We start from the raw sequence: 15,960 nt of genomic DNA on the forward strand, positions 1-15,960 counted from the left end.
GCACACCATATAAAGTCAAAGTGAGTCTGATAAACAGACATTGCATTCTCACCAATTAGATAAGCAGCTTGAACTTTGGCTCACTCAAAAAGTGGAAGAAATTACATATACTGTAGCCATCACTTTTTAGCACAGATAGTTGGATGAAATACAAACAAACCTTGCAAACATTTCTAAGCGAGGGCACATATTTCAGCCTTGTGGGAAAAAACGGACAATACAATGACTTCTGACAAATACATCATCAGCAACAGTTTCCCATGCAGCTATCCTACTAGCCACAATAAATACACAAAAGCTCTGGATGTTGAAAACCTATTGCATTGTTCTGTGCTAAGGAGGAACGCATGTATGGACAATTTCATATTGGAAGCGCATGACACATCATGACCGGGGGGGGGTTAGAGTGGCTTCTCAACTATCTCCTGATTGAAGTACCAGCGTGGCATAAATACAATGCTGCATTTCGCAACATAATGTTTCGACAAAATGCCAACAATGTTTTGCTACAAACAAATGTTTCCACCTTTCGATTGGTCCACAAAGTCTCTTTCACAACTGACTTCAAAGATCTCCATAAGCACAGTCAGTTGACTCAAGTCATCCTTAAGCCTGCCGCCAAGCAACGGTTTATCATTAACAAAGACATCAGGGTAAAGCGCAAACGACCACTACCATAAATTTTGCAATCGAGATTCCCACATTTGGAAAATTCACAAGGGGTCAGCACAGCCAGAGTGCAATGGCTGAGCCCCACACTGGGTGAACCACCTTCTTGATCACGGTATCTCTTCTGCTTAGTGGAGGGCAAGTCTCTCCAGTGCCAACATTTTCCGCTAACGGTAACCACTTTGTGTTCTGATAATATCATATCACATCGACCTGCGTTAAATGCCGTTTAGGAATGCACTTGCACACAGAGTGGTGAAAAAGTAGTTTATTTTGTTTACTAGATTATATCAGTGAACCACTAGATTCCCATCATGCAACACTGTCGAAAAAATCACCAATTACTTTTTAATATCTTAACCTATCTGATATCACAAATGTTTGCGATATGACGAAATACAATCACATTCAGACACACACACACACACACAGACAAATGCATGAAACCAATTGATTTATTATCGATAACATCTCAGATTCTCTTGTGCTTTTGATTTACTCCATAAAAGAAGGGTTGTAATTCCAACATGGAAAACACAGGGCCATCAGACACCAGTCCAGTTCCACTCCTCACCAGCATTATTTCCTTTGATCATTTGAACAGGGCGAGGGAGCACAGAGCACACACAAGCTGCATTCAGTAACAATATTCTTATTTGTCTTATAAATAAAAGGCAGTTGCTCCCTGACAACACAAGGAACTTTGATCGTATTAAAAGGGCAGGGGAGACTAGCCCATAGAAGCTGCATTTAGTCAATTCAGCATCAAATGCTTACTACAAGGCAGTGTTGCTGATGAAATAATGCCACACCCCCTAGTGGACAAAAGGCTTACAGCACCTGGTATTCCCAGGCGGTCTCCCATCCAAGTACTAACCAGGCCCGACCCTGCTTAGCTTCCGAGATCAGACGAGATCGGGCGTATTCAGGCTGGTATGGCCGTAAGCGAAGGTACATCTCTTGGTACACCATATAAAGTCAAAGTGAGTCTGATAAACAGACATTGCATTCTCACCAATTAGATAAGCAGCTTGAACTTTGGCTCACTCAAAAAGTGGAAGAAATTACATATACTGTAGCCATCACTTTTTAGCACAGATAGTTGGATGAAATACAAACAAACCTTGCTAACATTTCTAAAGCGAGGGCACATATTTCAGCCTTGTGGGAAAAAACGGACAAATACAATGACTTCTGACAAATACATCATCAGCAACAGTTTCCCATGCAGCTATCCTACTAGCCACAATAAATACACAAAAGCTCTGGATGTTGAAAACCTATTGCATTGTTCTGTGCTAAGGAGGAACGCATGTATGGACAATTTCATATTGGAAGCGCATGACACATCATGACCGGGGGGGGGGTTAGAGTGGCTTCTCAACTATCTCCTTGATTGAAGTACCAGCGTGGCATAAATACAATGCTGCATTTCGCAACATAATGTTTCGACAAAATGCCAACAATAGTTTTGCTACAAACAAATGTTTCCACCTTTCGATTGGTCCACAAAGTCTCTTTCACAACTGACTTCAAAGATCTCCATAAGCACAGTCAGTTGACTCAAGTCATCCTTAAGCCTGCCGCCAAGCAACGGTTTATCATTAACAAAGACATCAGGGTAAAGCGCAAACGACCACTACCATAAATTTTGCAATTCGAGATTCCCACATTTGGAAAATTCAAAAGGGGTCAGCACAGCCAGAGTGGAATGGCTGAGCCTCACACTGGGTGAACCAACTTCTTGATCACGGTATCTCTTCTGCTTAGTGGAGGGCAAGTCTCTCCAGTGCCAACATTTTCCGCTAACGGTAACCACTTTGTGTTCTGATAATATCATATCACATCGACCTGCGTTAAATGCCGTTTAGGAATGCACTTGCACACAGAGTAGGTGAAAAAGTAGTTTATTTTGTTTACTAGATTATATCAGTGAACCACTAGATTCCCATCATGCAACACTGTCGAAAAAATCACCAATTACTTTTTAATATCTTAACCTATCTGATATCACAAATGTTTGCGATATGACGAAATACAATCACATTCAGACACACACACACACACACAGACAAATGCATGAAACCAATTGATTTATTATCGATAACATCTCAGATTCTCTTGTGCTTTTGATTTACTCCATAAAAGAAGGGTTGTAATTCCAACATGGAAAACACAGGGCCATCAGACACCAGTCCAGTTCCACTCCTCACCAGCATTATTTCCTTTGATCATTTGAACAGGGCGAGGGAGCACAGAGCACACACAAGCTGCATTCAGTAACAATATTCTTATTTGTCTTATAAATAAAAGGCAGTTGCTCCCTGACAACACAAGGAACTTTGATCGTATTAAAAGGGCAGGGGAGACTAGCCCATAGAAGCTGCATTTAGTCAATTCAGCATCAAATGCTTACTACAAGGCAGTGTTGCTGATGAAATAATGCCACACCCCCTAGTGGACAAAAGGCTTACAGCACCTGGTATTCCCAGGCGGTCTCCCATCCAAGTACTAACCAGGCCCGACCCTGCTTAGCTTCCGAGATCAGACGAGATCGGGCGTATTCAGGCTGGTATGGCCGTAAGCGAAGGTACATCTCTTGGTACACCATATAAAGTCAAAGTGAGTCTGATAAACAGACATTGCATTCTCACCAATTAGATAAGCAGCTTGAACTTTGGCTCACTCAAAAGTGGAAGAAATTACATATACTGTAGCCATCACTTTTTAGCACAGATAGTTGGATGAAATACAAACAAACCTTGCTAACATTTCAAAGCGAGGGCACATATTTCAGCCTTGTGGGAAAAAACGGACAAATACAATGACTTCTGACAAATACATCATCAGCAACAGTTTCCCATGCAGCTATCCTACTAGCCACAATAAATACACAAAAGCTCTGGATGTTGAAAACCTATTGCATTGTTCTGTGCTAAGGAGGAACGCATGTATGGACAATTTCATATTGGAAGCGCATGGGGCGTATGACACATCATGACCGGGGGGGGGTTAGAGTGGCTTCTCAACTATCTCTTGATTGAAGTACCAGCGTGGCATAAATACAATGCTGCATTTCGCAACATAATGTTTCGACAAAATGCCAACAATGTTTTGCTACAAACAAATGTTTCCACCTTTCGATTGGTCCACAAAGTCTCTTTCACAACTGACTTCAAAGATCTCCATAAGCACAGTCAGTTGACTCAAGTCATCCTTAAGCCTGCCGCCAAGCAACGGTTTATCATTAACAAAGACATCAGGGTAAAGCGCAAACGACCACTACCATAAATTTTGCAATCGAGATTCCCACATTTGGAAAATTCACAAGGGGTCAGCACAGCCAGAGTGCAATGGCTGAGCCCCACACCGGGTGAACCACCTTCTTGATCACGTTTTCTCTTCTGCTTAGTGGAGGAAAAGTCTCTCCAGTGCCAACATTTTCCGCTAACGGTAACCACTTTGTGTTCTGATAATATCATATCACATCGACCTGCGTTAAATGCCGTTTAGGAATGCACTTGCACACAGAGTGGTGAAAAAGTAGTTTATTTTGTTTACTAGATTATATCAGTGAACCACTAGATTCCCATCATGCAACACTGTCGAAAAAATCACCAATTACTTTTTAATATCTTAACCTATCTGATATCACAAATGTTTGCGATATGACGAAATACAATCACATTCAGACACACACACACACACACACAGACAAATGCATGAAACCAATTGATTTATTATCGATAACATCTCACATTCTCTTGTGCTTTTGATTTACTCCATAAAAGAAGGGTTGTAATTCCAACATGGAAAACACAGGGCCATCAGACACCAGTCCAGTTCCACTCCTCACCAGCATTATTTCCTTTGATCATTTGAACAGGGCGAGGGAGCACAGAGCACACACAAGCTGCATTCAGTAACAATATTCTTATTTGTCTTATGAATAAAAGGCAGTTGCTCCCTGACAACACAAGGAACTTTGATCGTATTAAAAGGGCAGGGGAGACTAGCCCATAGAAGCTGCATTTAGTCAATTCAGCATCAAATGCTTACTACAAGGCAGTGTTGCTGATGAAATAATGCCACACCCCCTAGTGGACAAAAGGCTTACAGCACCTGGTATTCCCAGGCGGTCTCCCATCCAAGTACTAACCAGGCCCGACCCTGCTTAGCTTCCGAGATCAGACGAGATCGGGCGTATTCAGGCTGGTATGGCCGTAAGCGAAGGTACATCTCTTGGTACACCATATAAAGTCAAAGTGAGTCTGATAAACAGACATTGCATTCTCACCAATTAGATAAGCAGCTTGAACTTTGGCTCACTCAAAAGTGGAAGAAATTACATATACTGTAGCCATCACTTTTTAGCACAGATAGTTGGATGAAATACAAACAAACCTTGCTAACATTTCAAAGCGAGGGCACATATTTCAGCCTTGTGGGAAAAAACGGACAAATACAATGACTTCTGACAAATACATCATCAGCAACAGTTTCCCATGCAGCTATCCTACTAGCCACAATAAATACACAAAAGCTCTGGATGTTGAAAACCTATTGCATTGTTCTGTGCTAAGGAGGAACGCATGTATGGACAATTTCATATTGGAAGCGCATGGGGCGCGTATGACACATCATGACCGGGGGGGGGTTAGAGTGGCTTCTCAACTATCTCTTGATTGAAGTACCAGCGTGGCATAAATACAATGCTGCATTTCGCAACATAATGTTTCGACAAAATGCCAACAATGTTTTGCTACAAACAAATGTTTCCACCTTTCGATTGGTCCACAAAGTCTCTTTCACAACTGACTTCAAAGATCTCCATAAGCACAGTCATAAGCACAGTCGGTTGACTCAAGTCATCCTTAAGCCTGCCGCCAAGCAACGGTTTATCATTAACAAAGACATCAGGGTAAAGCGCAAACGACCACTACCATAAATTTTGCATTCGAGATTCCCACATTTGGAAAATTCAAAAGGGGTCAGCCCAGCCAGAGTGGAATGGCTGAGCCCCACACTGGGTCAACCACCTTCTTGATCACGGTATCTCTTCTGCTTAGTGGAGGGCAAGTCTCTCCAGTGCCAACATTTTCCGCTAACGGTAACCACTTTGTGTTGCTGATAATATCATATCACATCGACCTGCGTTAAATGCCGTTTAGGAATGCACTTGCACACAGAGTGGTGAAAAAGTAGTTTATTTTGTTTACTAGATTATATCAGTGAACCACTAGATTCCCATCATGCAACACTGTCGAAAAAATCACCAATTACTTTTTAATATCTTAACCTATCTGATATCACAAATGTTTGCGATATGACGAAATACAATCACATTCAGACACACACACACACACACACAGACAAATGCATGAAACCAATTGATTTATTATCGATAACATCTCACATTCTCTTGTGCTTTTGATTTACTCCATAAAAGAAGGGTTGTAATTCCAACATGGAAAACACAGGGCCATCAGACACCAGTCCAGTTCCACTCCTCACCAGCATTATTTCCTTTGATCATTTGAACAGGGCGAGGGAGCACAGAGCACACACAAGCTGCATTCAGTAACAATATTCTTATTTGTCTTATGCATAAAAGGCAGTTGCTCCCTGACAACACAAGGAACTTTGATCGTATTAAAAGGGCAGGGGAGACTAGCCCATAGAAGCTGCATTTAGTCAATTCAGCATCAAATGCTTACTACAAGGCAGTGTTGCTGATGAAATAATGCCACACCCCCTAGTGGACAAAAGGCTTACAGCACCTGGTATTCCCAGGCGGTCTCCCATCCAAGTACTAACCAGGCCCGACCCTGCTTAGCTTCCGAGATCAGACGAGATCGGGCGTATTCAGGCTGGTATGGCCGTAAGCGAAGGTACATCTCTTGGTACACCATATAAAGTCAAAGTGAGTCTGATAAACAGACATTGCATTCTCACCAATTAGATAAGCAGCTTGAACTTTGGCTCACTCAAAAAGTGGAAGAAATTACATATACTGTAGCCATCACTTTTTAGCACAGATAGTTGGATGAAATACAAACAAACCTTGCTAACATTTCAAAGCGAGGGCACATATTTCAGCCTTGTGGGAAAAAACGGACAAATACAATGACTTCTGACAAATACATCATCAGCAACAGTTTCCCATGCAGCTATCCTACTAGCCACAATAAATACACAAAAGCTCTGGATGTTGAAAACCTATTGCATTGTTCTGTGCTAAGGAGGAACGCATGTATGGACAATTTCATATTGGAAGCGCATGGGCGCGTATGACACATCATGACCGGGGGGGTTAGAGTGGCTTCTCAACTATCTCTTGATTGAAGTACCAGCGTGGCATAAATACAATGCTGCATTTCGCAACATAATGTTTCGACAAAATGCCAACAATGTTTTGCTACAAACAAATGTTTCCACCTTTCGATTGGTCCACAAAGTCTCCTTTCACAACTGACTTCAAAGATCTCCATAAGCACAGTCAGTTGACTCAAGTCATCCTTAAGCCTGCCGCCAAGCAACGGTTTATCATTAACAAAGACATCAGGGTAAAGCGCAAACGAGCACTACCATAAATTTTGCAATCGAGATTCCCACATTTGGAAAATTCACAAGGGGTCAGCACAGCCAGAGTGCAATGGCTGAGCCCCACACCGGGTGAACCACCTTCTTGATCACGGTATCTCTTCTGCTTAGTGGAGGAAAAGTCTCTCCAGTGCCAACATTTTCCGCTAACGGTAACCACTTTGTGTTCTGATAATATCATATCACATCGACCTGCGTTAAATGCCGTTTAGGAATGCACTTGCACACAGAGTGGTGAAAAAGTAGTTTATTTTGTTTACTAGATTATATCAGTGAACCACTAGATTCCCATCATGCAACACTGTCGAAAAAATCACCAATTACTTTTTAATATCTTAACCTATCTGATATCACAAATGTTTGCGATATGACGAAATACAATCACATTCAGACACACACACACACACACAGACAAATGCATGAAACCAATTGATTTATTATCGATAACATCTCAGATTCTCTTGTGCTTTTGATTTACTCCATAAAAGAAGGGTTGTAATTCCAACATGGAAAACACAGGGCCATCAGACACCAGTCCAGTTCCACTCCTCACCAGCATTATTTCCTTTGATCATTTGAACAGGGCGAGGGAGCACAGAGCACACACAAGCTGCATTCAGTAACAATATTCTTATTTGTCTTATGCATAAAAGGCAGTTGCTCCCTGACAACACAAGGAACTTTGATCGTATTAAAAGGGCAGGGGAGACTAGCCCATAGAAGCTGCATTTAGTCAATTCAGCATCAAATGCTTACTACAAGGCAGTGTTGCTGATGAAATAATGCCACACCCCCTAGTGGACAAAAGGCTTACAGCACCTGGTATTCCCAGGCGGTCTCCCATCCAAGTACTAACCAGGCCCGACCCTGCTTAGCTTCCGAGATCAGACGAGATCGGGCGTATTCAGGCTGGTATGGCCGTAAGCGAAGGTACATCTCTTGGTACACCATATAAAGTCAAAGTGAGTCTGATAAACAGACATTGCATTCTCACCAATTAGATAAGCAGCTTGAACTTTGGCTCACTCAAAAAGTGGAAGAAATTACATATACTGTAGCCATCACTTTTTAGCACAGATAGTTGGATGAAATACAAACAAACCTTGCTAACATTTCTAAAGCGAGGGCACATATTTCAGCCTTGTGGGAAAAAACGGACAAATACAATGACTTCTGACAAATACATCATCAGCAACAGTTTCCCATGCAGCTATCCTACTAGCCACAATAAATACACAAAAGCTCTGGATGTTGAAAACCTATTGCATTGTTCTGTGCTAAGGAGGAACGCATGTATGGACAATTTCATATTGGAAGCGCATGGGCGCGTATGACACATCATGACCGGGGGGGGTTAGAGTGGCTTCTCAACTATCTCTTGATTGAAGTACCAGCGTGGCATAAATACAATGCTGCATTTCGCAACATAATGTTTCGACAAAATGCCAACAATGTTTTGCTACAAACAAATGTTTCCACCTTTCGATTGGTCCACAAAGTCTCTTTCACAACTGACTTCAAAGATCTCCATAAGCACAGTCAGTTGACTCAAGTCATCCTTAAGCCTGCCGCCAAGCAACGGTTTATCATTAACAAAGACATCAGGGTAAAGCGCAAACGAGCACTACCATAAATTTTGCAATTCGAGATTCCCACATTTGGAAAATTCACAAGGGGTCAGCACAGCCAGAGTGGAATGGCTGAGCCCCACACTGGGTGAACCACCTTCTTGATCACAGGTATCTCTTCTGCTTAGTGGAGGGCAAGTCTCTCCAGTGCCAACATTTTCCGCTAACGGTAACCACTTTGTGTTCTGATAATATCATATCACATCGACCTGCGTTAAATGCCGTTTAGGAATGCACTTGCACACAGAGTAGGTGAAAAAGTAGTTTATTTTGTTTACTAGATTATATCAGTGAACCACTAGATTCCCATCATGCAACACTGTCGAAAAAATCACCAATTACTTTTTAATATCTTAACCTATCTGATATCACAAATGTTTGCGATATGACGAAATACAATCACATTCAGACACACACACACACACACACAGACAAATGCATGAAACCAATTGATTTATTATCGATAACATCTCAGATTCTCTTGTGCTTTTGATTTACTCCATAAAAGAAGGGTTGTAATTCCAACATGGAAAACACAGGGCCATCAGACACCAGTCCAGTTCCACTCCTCACCAGCATTATTTCCTTTGATCATTTGAACAGGGCGAGGGAGCACAGAGCACACACAAGCTGCATTCAGTAACAATATTCTTATTTGTCTTATGCATAAAAGGCAGTTGCTCCCTGACAACACAAGGAACTTTGATCGTATTAAAAGGGCAGGGGAGACTAGCCCATAGAAGCTGCATTTAGTCAATTCAGCATCAAATGCTTACTACAAGGCAGTGTTGCTGATGAAATAATGCCACACCCCCTAGTGGACAAAAGGCTTACAGCACCTGGTATTCCCAGGCGGTCTCCCATCCAAGTACTAACCAGGCCCGACCCTGCTTAGCTTCCGAGATCAGACGAGATCGGGCATATTCAGGCTGGTATGGCCGTAAGCGAAGGTACATCTCTTGGTACACCATATAAAGTCAAAGTGAGTCTGATAAACAGACATTGCATTCTCACCAATTAGATAAGCAGCTTGAACTTTGGCTCACTCAAAAAGTGGAAGAAATTACATATACTGTAGCCATCACTTTTTAGCACAGATAGTTGGATGAAATACAAACAAACCTTGCTAACATTTCTAAGCGAGGGCACATATTTCAGCCTTGTGGGAAAAAACGGACAAATACAATGACTTCTGACAAATACATCATCAGCAACAGTTTCCCATGCAGCTATCCTACTAGCCACAATAAATACACAAAAGCTCTGGATGTTGAAAACCTATTGCATTGTTCTGTGCTAAGGAGGAACGCATGTATGGACAATTTCATATTGGAAGCGCATGGGCGTATGACACATCATGACCGGGGGGGGGTTAGAGTGGCTTCTCAACTATCTCCTGATTGAAGTACCAGCGTGGCATAAATACAATGCTGCATTTCGCAACATAATGTTTCGACAAAATGCCAACAATATTTTGCTACAAACAAATGTTTCCACCTTTCGATTGGTCCACAAAGTCTCCTTCACAACTGACTTCAAAGATCTCCATAAGCACAGTCAGTTGACTCAAGTCATCCTTAAGCCTGCCGCCAAGCAACAGGTTTATCATTAACAAAGACATCAGGGTAAAGCGCAAACGAGCACTACCATAAATTTTGCAATCGAGATTCCCACATTTGGAAAATTCGCAAGGGGTCAGCACAGCCAGAGTGCAATGGCTGAGCCCCACACCTGGGTGAACCACCTTCTTGATCACGGTATCTCTTCTGCTTAGTGGAGGAAAGTCTCTCCAGTGCCAACATTTTCCGCTAACGGTAACCACTTTGTGTTCTGATAATATCATATCACATCGACCTGCGTTAAATGCCGTTTAGGAATGCACTTGCACACAGAGTAGTGAAAAAGTAGTTTATTTTGTTTACTAGATTATATCAGTGAACCACTAGATTCCCATCATGCAACACTGTCGAAAAAATCACCAATTACTTTTTAATATCTTAACCTATCTGATATCACAAATGTTTGCGATATGACGAAATACAATCACATTCAGACACACACACACACACACACAGACAAATGCATGAAACCAATTGATTTATTATCGATAACATCTCAGATTCTCTTGTGCTTTTGATTTACTCCATAAAAGAAGGGTTGTAATTCCAACATGGAAAACACAGGGCCATCAGACACCAGTCCAGTTCCACTCCTCACCAGCATTATTTCCTTTGATCATTTGAACAGGGCGAGGGAGCACAGAGCACACACAAGCTGCATTCAGTAACAATATTCTTATTTGTCTTATGCAATAAAAGGCAGTTGCTCCCTGACAACACAAGGAACTTTGATCGTATTAAAAGGGCAGGGGAGACTAGCCCATAGAAGCTGCATTTAGTCAATTCAGCATCAAATGCTTACTACAAGGCAGTGTTGCTGATGAAATAATGCCACACCCCCTAGTGGACAAAAGGCTTACAGCACCTGGTATTCCCAGGCGGTCTCCCATCCAAGTACTAACCAGGCCCGACCCTGCTTAGCTTCCGAGATCAGACGAGATCGGGCGTATTCAGGCTGGTATGGCCGTAAGCGAAGGTACATCTCTTGGTACACCATATAAAGTCAAAGTGAGTCTGATAAACAGACATTGCATTCTCACCAATTAGATAAGCAGCTTGAACTTTGGCTCACTCAAAAAGTGGAAGAAATTACATATACTGTAGCCATCACTTTTTAGCACAGATAGTTGGATGAAATACAAACAAACCTTGCTAACATTTCTAAGCGAGGGCACATATTTCAGCCTTGTGGGAAAAAACGGACAAATACAATGACTTCTGACAAATACATCATCAGCAACAGTTTCCCATGCAGCTATCCTACTAGCCACAATAAATACACAAAAGCTCTGGATGTTGAAAACCTATTGCATTGTTCTGTGCTAAGGAGGAACGCATGTATGGACAATTTCATATTGGAAGCGCATGACACATCATGACCGGGGGGGGGGTTAGAGTGGCTTCTCAACTATCTCCTGATTGAAGTACCAGCGTGGCATAAATACAATGCTGCATTTCGCAACATAATGTTTCGACAAAATGCCAACAATATTTTGCTACAAACAAATGTTTCCACCTTTCGATTGGTCCACAAAGTCTCCTTCACAACTGACTTCAAAGATCTCCATAAGCACAGTCAGTTGACTCAAGTCATCCTTAAGCCTGCCGCCAAGCAACAGGTTTATCATTAACAAAGACATCAGGGTAAAGCGCAAACGAGCACTACCATAAATTTTGCAATTCGAGATTCCCACATTTGGAAAATTCGCAAGGGGTCAGCACAGCCAGAGTGGCAATGGCTGAGCCCCACACCGGGTGAACCACCTTCTTGATCACGGTATCTCTTCTGCTTAGTGGAGGGCAAAGTCTCTCCAGTGCCAACATTTTCCGCTAACGGTAACCACTTTGTGTTCTGATAATATCATATCACATCGACCTGCGTTAAATGCCGTTTAGGAATGCACTTGCACACAGAGTAGTGAAAAAGTAGTTTATTTTGTTTACTAGATTATATCAGTGAACCACTAGATTCCCATCATGCAACACTGTCGAAAAAATCACCAATTACTTTTTAATATCTTAACCTATCTGATATCACAAATGTTTGCGATATGACGAAATACAATCACATTCAGACACACACACACACACACACAGACAAATGCATGAAACCAATTGATTTATTATCGATAACATCTCAGATTCTCTTGTGCTTTTGATTTACTCCATAAAAGAAGGGTTGTAATTCCAACATGGAAAACACAGGGCCATCAGACACCAGTCCAGTTCCACTCCTCACCAGCATTATTTCCTTTGATCATTTGAACAGGGCGAGGGAGCACAGAGCACACACAAGCTGCATTCAGTAACAATATTCTTATTTGTCTTATGCAATAAAAGGCAGTTGCTCCCTGACAACACAAGGAACTTTGATCGTATTAAAAGGGCAGGGGAGACTAGCCCATAGAAGCTGCATTTAGTCAATTCAGCATCAAATGCTTACTACAAGGCAGTGTTGCTGATGAAATAATGCCACACCCCCTAGTGGACAAAAGGCTTACAGCACCTGGTATTCCCAGGCGGTCTCCCATCCAAGTACTAACCAGGCCCGACCCTGCTTAGCTTCCGAGATCAGACGAGATCGGGCGTATTCAGGCTGGTATGGCCGTAAGCGAAGGTACATCTCTTGGTACACCATATAAAGTCAAAGTGAGTCTGATAAACAGACATTGCATTCTCACCAATTAGATAAGCAGCTTGAACTTTGGCTCACTCAAAAAGTGGAAGAAATTACATATACTGTAGCCATCACTTTTTAGCACAGATAGTTGGATGAAATACAAACAAACCTTGCTAACATTTCAAAGCGAGGGCACATATTTCAGCCTTGTGGGAAAAAACGGACAAATACAATGACTTCTGACAAATACATCATCAGCAACAGTTTCCCATGCAGCTATCCTACTAGCCACAATAAATACACAAAAGCTCTGGATGTTGAAAACCTATTGCATTGTTCTGTGCTAAGGAGGAACGCATGTATGGACAATTTCATATTGGAAGCGCATGGACACATCATGACCGGGGGGGGGGTTAGAGTGGCTTCTCAACTATCTCCTTGATTGAAGTACCAGCGTGGCATAAATACAATGCTGCATTTCGCAACATAATGTTTCGACAAAATGCCAACAATATTTTGCTACAAACAAATGTTTCCACCTTTCGATTGGTCCACAAAGTCTCCTTCACAACTGACTTCAAAGATCTCCATAAGCACAGTCAGTTGACTCAAGTCATCCTTAAGCCTGCCGCCAAGCAACGGTTTATCATTAACAAAGACATCAGGGTAAAGCGCAAACGAGCACTACCATAAATTTTGCAATTCGAGATTCCCACATTTGGAAAATTCAAAAGGGGTCAGCACAGCCAGAGTGGAATGGCTGAGCCTCACACTGGGTGAACCAACTTCTTGATCACGGTATCTCTTCTGCTTAGTGGAGGGCAAGTCTCTCCAGTGCCAACATTTTCCGCTAACGGTAACCACTTTGTGTTCTGATAATATCATATCACATCGACCTGCGTTAAATGCCGTTTAGGAATGCACTTGCACACAGAGTAGTGAAAAAGTAGTTTATTTTGTTTACTAGATTATATCAGTGAACCACTAGATTCCCATCATGCAACACTGTCGAAAAAATCACCAATTACTTTTTAATATCTTAACCTATCTGATATCACAAATGTTTGCGATATGACGAAATACAATCACATTCAGACACACACACACACACACACAGACAAATGCATGAAACCAATTGATTTATTATCGATAACATCTCAGATTCTCTTGTGCTTTTGATTTACTCCATAAAAGAAGGGTTGTAATTCCAACATGGAAAACACAGGGCCATCAGACACCAGTCCAGTTCCACTCCTCACCAGCATTATTTCCTTTGATCATTTGAACAGGGCGAGGGAGCACAGAGCACACACAAGCTGCATTCAGTAACAATATTCTTATTTGTCTTATAAATAAAAGGCAGTTGCTCCCTGACAACACAAGGAACTTTGATCGTATTAAAAGGGCAGGGGAGACTAGCCCATAGAAGCTGCATTTAGTCAATTCAGCATCAAATGCTTACTACAAGGCAGTGTTGCTGATGAAATAATGCCACACCCCCTAGTGGACAAAAGGCTTACAGCACCTGGTATTCCCAGGCGGTCTCCCATCCAAGTACTAACCAGGCCCGACCCTGCTTAGCTTCCGAGATCAGACGAGATCGGGCGTATTTTTTTTTTTTTCTCTTTTATTATGAAGAAACACATAACATTTACAACATTCAATCAACAATCAAAAGGTTGAACAATTCATCCTTTTACAAAATCAAAAAAAGAAAAGAAAATAAAACCTATTAGAAACACAATCATCCACCAAAACCAATTAATAATTAAAAACAAGTTTTCCATTCGACTCAATTTCAATAAAATTGCTCCCCCACACAAACAATTTTTCAAAATTACATCCACCATATTTATATATTACTTCTATATCTTTCTCTAACATACTTCTAAATAAAACCTCTACACTCACAATTTTCCCTTCATAATGTCCCAAATTCCTTCTTAGTCTTACAGCGTATCTGGCATGACTAAGAACAAAATTCATCAAATTAAAATTAATAACTTTGCTTTTCCCAGTTAAACCAAAAAGAAACAACCTCCTCCACTCAACCCCAGCAACAATCTCTTCTCCCCACTGTTGTACTAAAATCCCCTTTAAAAACTTATGAAACTCATCTAATCTACTACATTCAACAAAAAAGTGCATAAAATTTTCCACCCCCGTACCACAAATATCACATTCTCTTTTAATATCTCTATTTATTTGATGTAAAACCACGTTCGTAAAAATTCTATTATGTTTCATTTTAAAATCATTGTCTTCACATTCTATAGAATTATATTTTACATTTACATTCTTCCATATTGATTTTACATCTATATTTGCAAACACCCTAGACCACACTTTTTCCGAAGCAGGAGTTTTTATCTCTCTTAAAATACATTTTTCATAAACTTTTTTAACTTTCAAACCTGACAAATCATGCTTCTTCCCATTACCTTCATAATATAAAACCGGTAAACCCCTAGCTCTTGTTGCCACCTCTTTATTTATTAAAACACCCCACTCCCCAGGAAGACATCCTAATATTCTCTTATACATGTTCTCCACAGTAGTTCTACTTATTTCATCATTTTCTTCAACCACATTATCAAATATTGCCTGACTTGGAAGGAACCCCGGAATTACCTCATATAAGATGTCCCCAATCTGTCTCATCCCAGCCCTCATAAAATATTTACAAAACAACATCTTATTATTATACTGTATCTTGGGATTTAAAAAAATTGGCTGATTTAAAATATTGTCTAAAATGGTACACTCATAATAAATATTTGGTAAAAACTCCCCCCAAGCCTCAAACACTTCTCTATAAAAC

The 15,960-nt window shown here is 41.1% G+C and overlaps 8 non-coding genes and 9 pseudogenes across 8 annotated transcripts; all 17 read right to left on the bottom strand.

Annotated features, from left to right (window-relative positions):
- Positions 1–654: 654 nt before the first annotated feature.
- Positions 655–804, bottom strand: LOC120042093 (annotated as a pseudogene).
- Positions 805–1,497: 693 nt separating this feature from the next.
- Positions 1,498–1,616, bottom strand: LOC120042073. Its single transcript, XR_005476018.1, has one exon. It is a non-coding gene; the product is annotated as a 5S ribosomal RNA (ribosomal RNA).
- A 675-nt stretch (positions 1,617–2,291) lies between these two features.
- On the bottom strand, positions 2,292–2,442 carry LOC120042100 (annotated as a pseudogene).
- Positions 2,443–3,136: 694 nt separating this feature from the next.
- LOC120042082 lies at positions 3,137–3,255 on the bottom strand. The gene has a single exon (XR_005476025.1). It is a non-coding gene; the product is annotated as a 5S ribosomal RNA (ribosomal RNA).
- A 679-nt stretch (positions 3,256–3,934) lies between these two features.
- LOC120042095 lies at positions 3,935–4,084 on the bottom strand (annotated as a pseudogene).
- A 695-nt stretch (positions 4,085–4,779) lies between these two features.
- Positions 4,780–4,898, bottom strand: LOC120042083. Its single transcript, XR_005476026.1, has one exon. It is a non-coding gene; the product is annotated as a 5S ribosomal RNA (ribosomal RNA).
- Positions 4,899–5,591: 693 nt separating this feature from the next.
- Positions 5,592–5,741, bottom strand: LOC120042104 (annotated as a pseudogene).
- A 696-nt stretch (positions 5,742–6,437) lies between these two features.
- On the bottom strand, positions 6,438–6,556 carry LOC120042091. Its single transcript, XR_005476033.1, has one exon. It is a non-coding gene; the product is annotated as a 5S ribosomal RNA (ribosomal RNA).
- Positions 6,557–7,236: 680 nt separating this feature from the next.
- LOC120042094 lies at positions 7,237–7,386 on the bottom strand (annotated as a pseudogene).
- Positions 7,387–8,079: 693 nt separating this feature from the next.
- LOC120042103 lies at positions 8,080–8,198 on the bottom strand. Its single transcript, XR_005476034.1, has one exon. It is a non-coding gene; the product is annotated as a 5S ribosomal RNA (ribosomal RNA).
- A 681-nt stretch (positions 8,199–8,879) lies between these two features.
- On the bottom strand, positions 8,880–9,031 carry LOC120042108 (annotated as a pseudogene).
- Positions 9,032–9,727: 696 nt separating this feature from the next.
- Positions 9,728–9,846, bottom strand: LOC120042076. The gene has a single exon (XR_005476021.1). It is a non-coding gene; the product is annotated as a 5S ribosomal RNA (ribosomal RNA).
- A 680-nt stretch (positions 9,847–10,526) lies between these two features.
- On the bottom strand, positions 10,527–10,677 carry LOC120042090 (annotated as a pseudogene).
- A 695-nt stretch (positions 10,678–11,372) lies between these two features.
- Positions 11,373–11,491, bottom strand: LOC120042074. Its single transcript, XR_005476019.1, has one exon. It is a non-coding gene; the product is annotated as a 5S ribosomal RNA (ribosomal RNA).
- A 673-nt stretch (positions 11,492–12,164) lies between these two features.
- Positions 12,165–12,316, bottom strand: LOC120042098 (annotated as a pseudogene).
- Positions 12,317–13,013: 697 nt separating this feature from the next.
- On the bottom strand, positions 13,014–13,132 carry LOC120042075. Its single transcript, XR_005476020.1, has one exon. It is a non-coding gene; the product is annotated as a 5S ribosomal RNA (ribosomal RNA).
- Positions 13,133–13,806: 674 nt separating this feature from the next.
- Positions 13,807–13,957, bottom strand: LOC120042105 (annotated as a pseudogene).
- Positions 13,958–15,960: the final 2,003 nt, after the last annotated feature.

The sequence above is a fragment of the Salvelinus namaycush genome, unplaced genomic scaffold (assembly GCF_016432855.1).
Source record: "Salvelinus namaycush isolate Seneca unplaced genomic scaffold, SaNama_1.0 Scaffold610, whole genome shotgun sequence".
NCBI classification, from domain to species: Eukaryota; Metazoa; Chordata; class Actinopteri; order Salmoniformes; family Salmonidae; genus Salvelinus; species Salvelinus namaycush.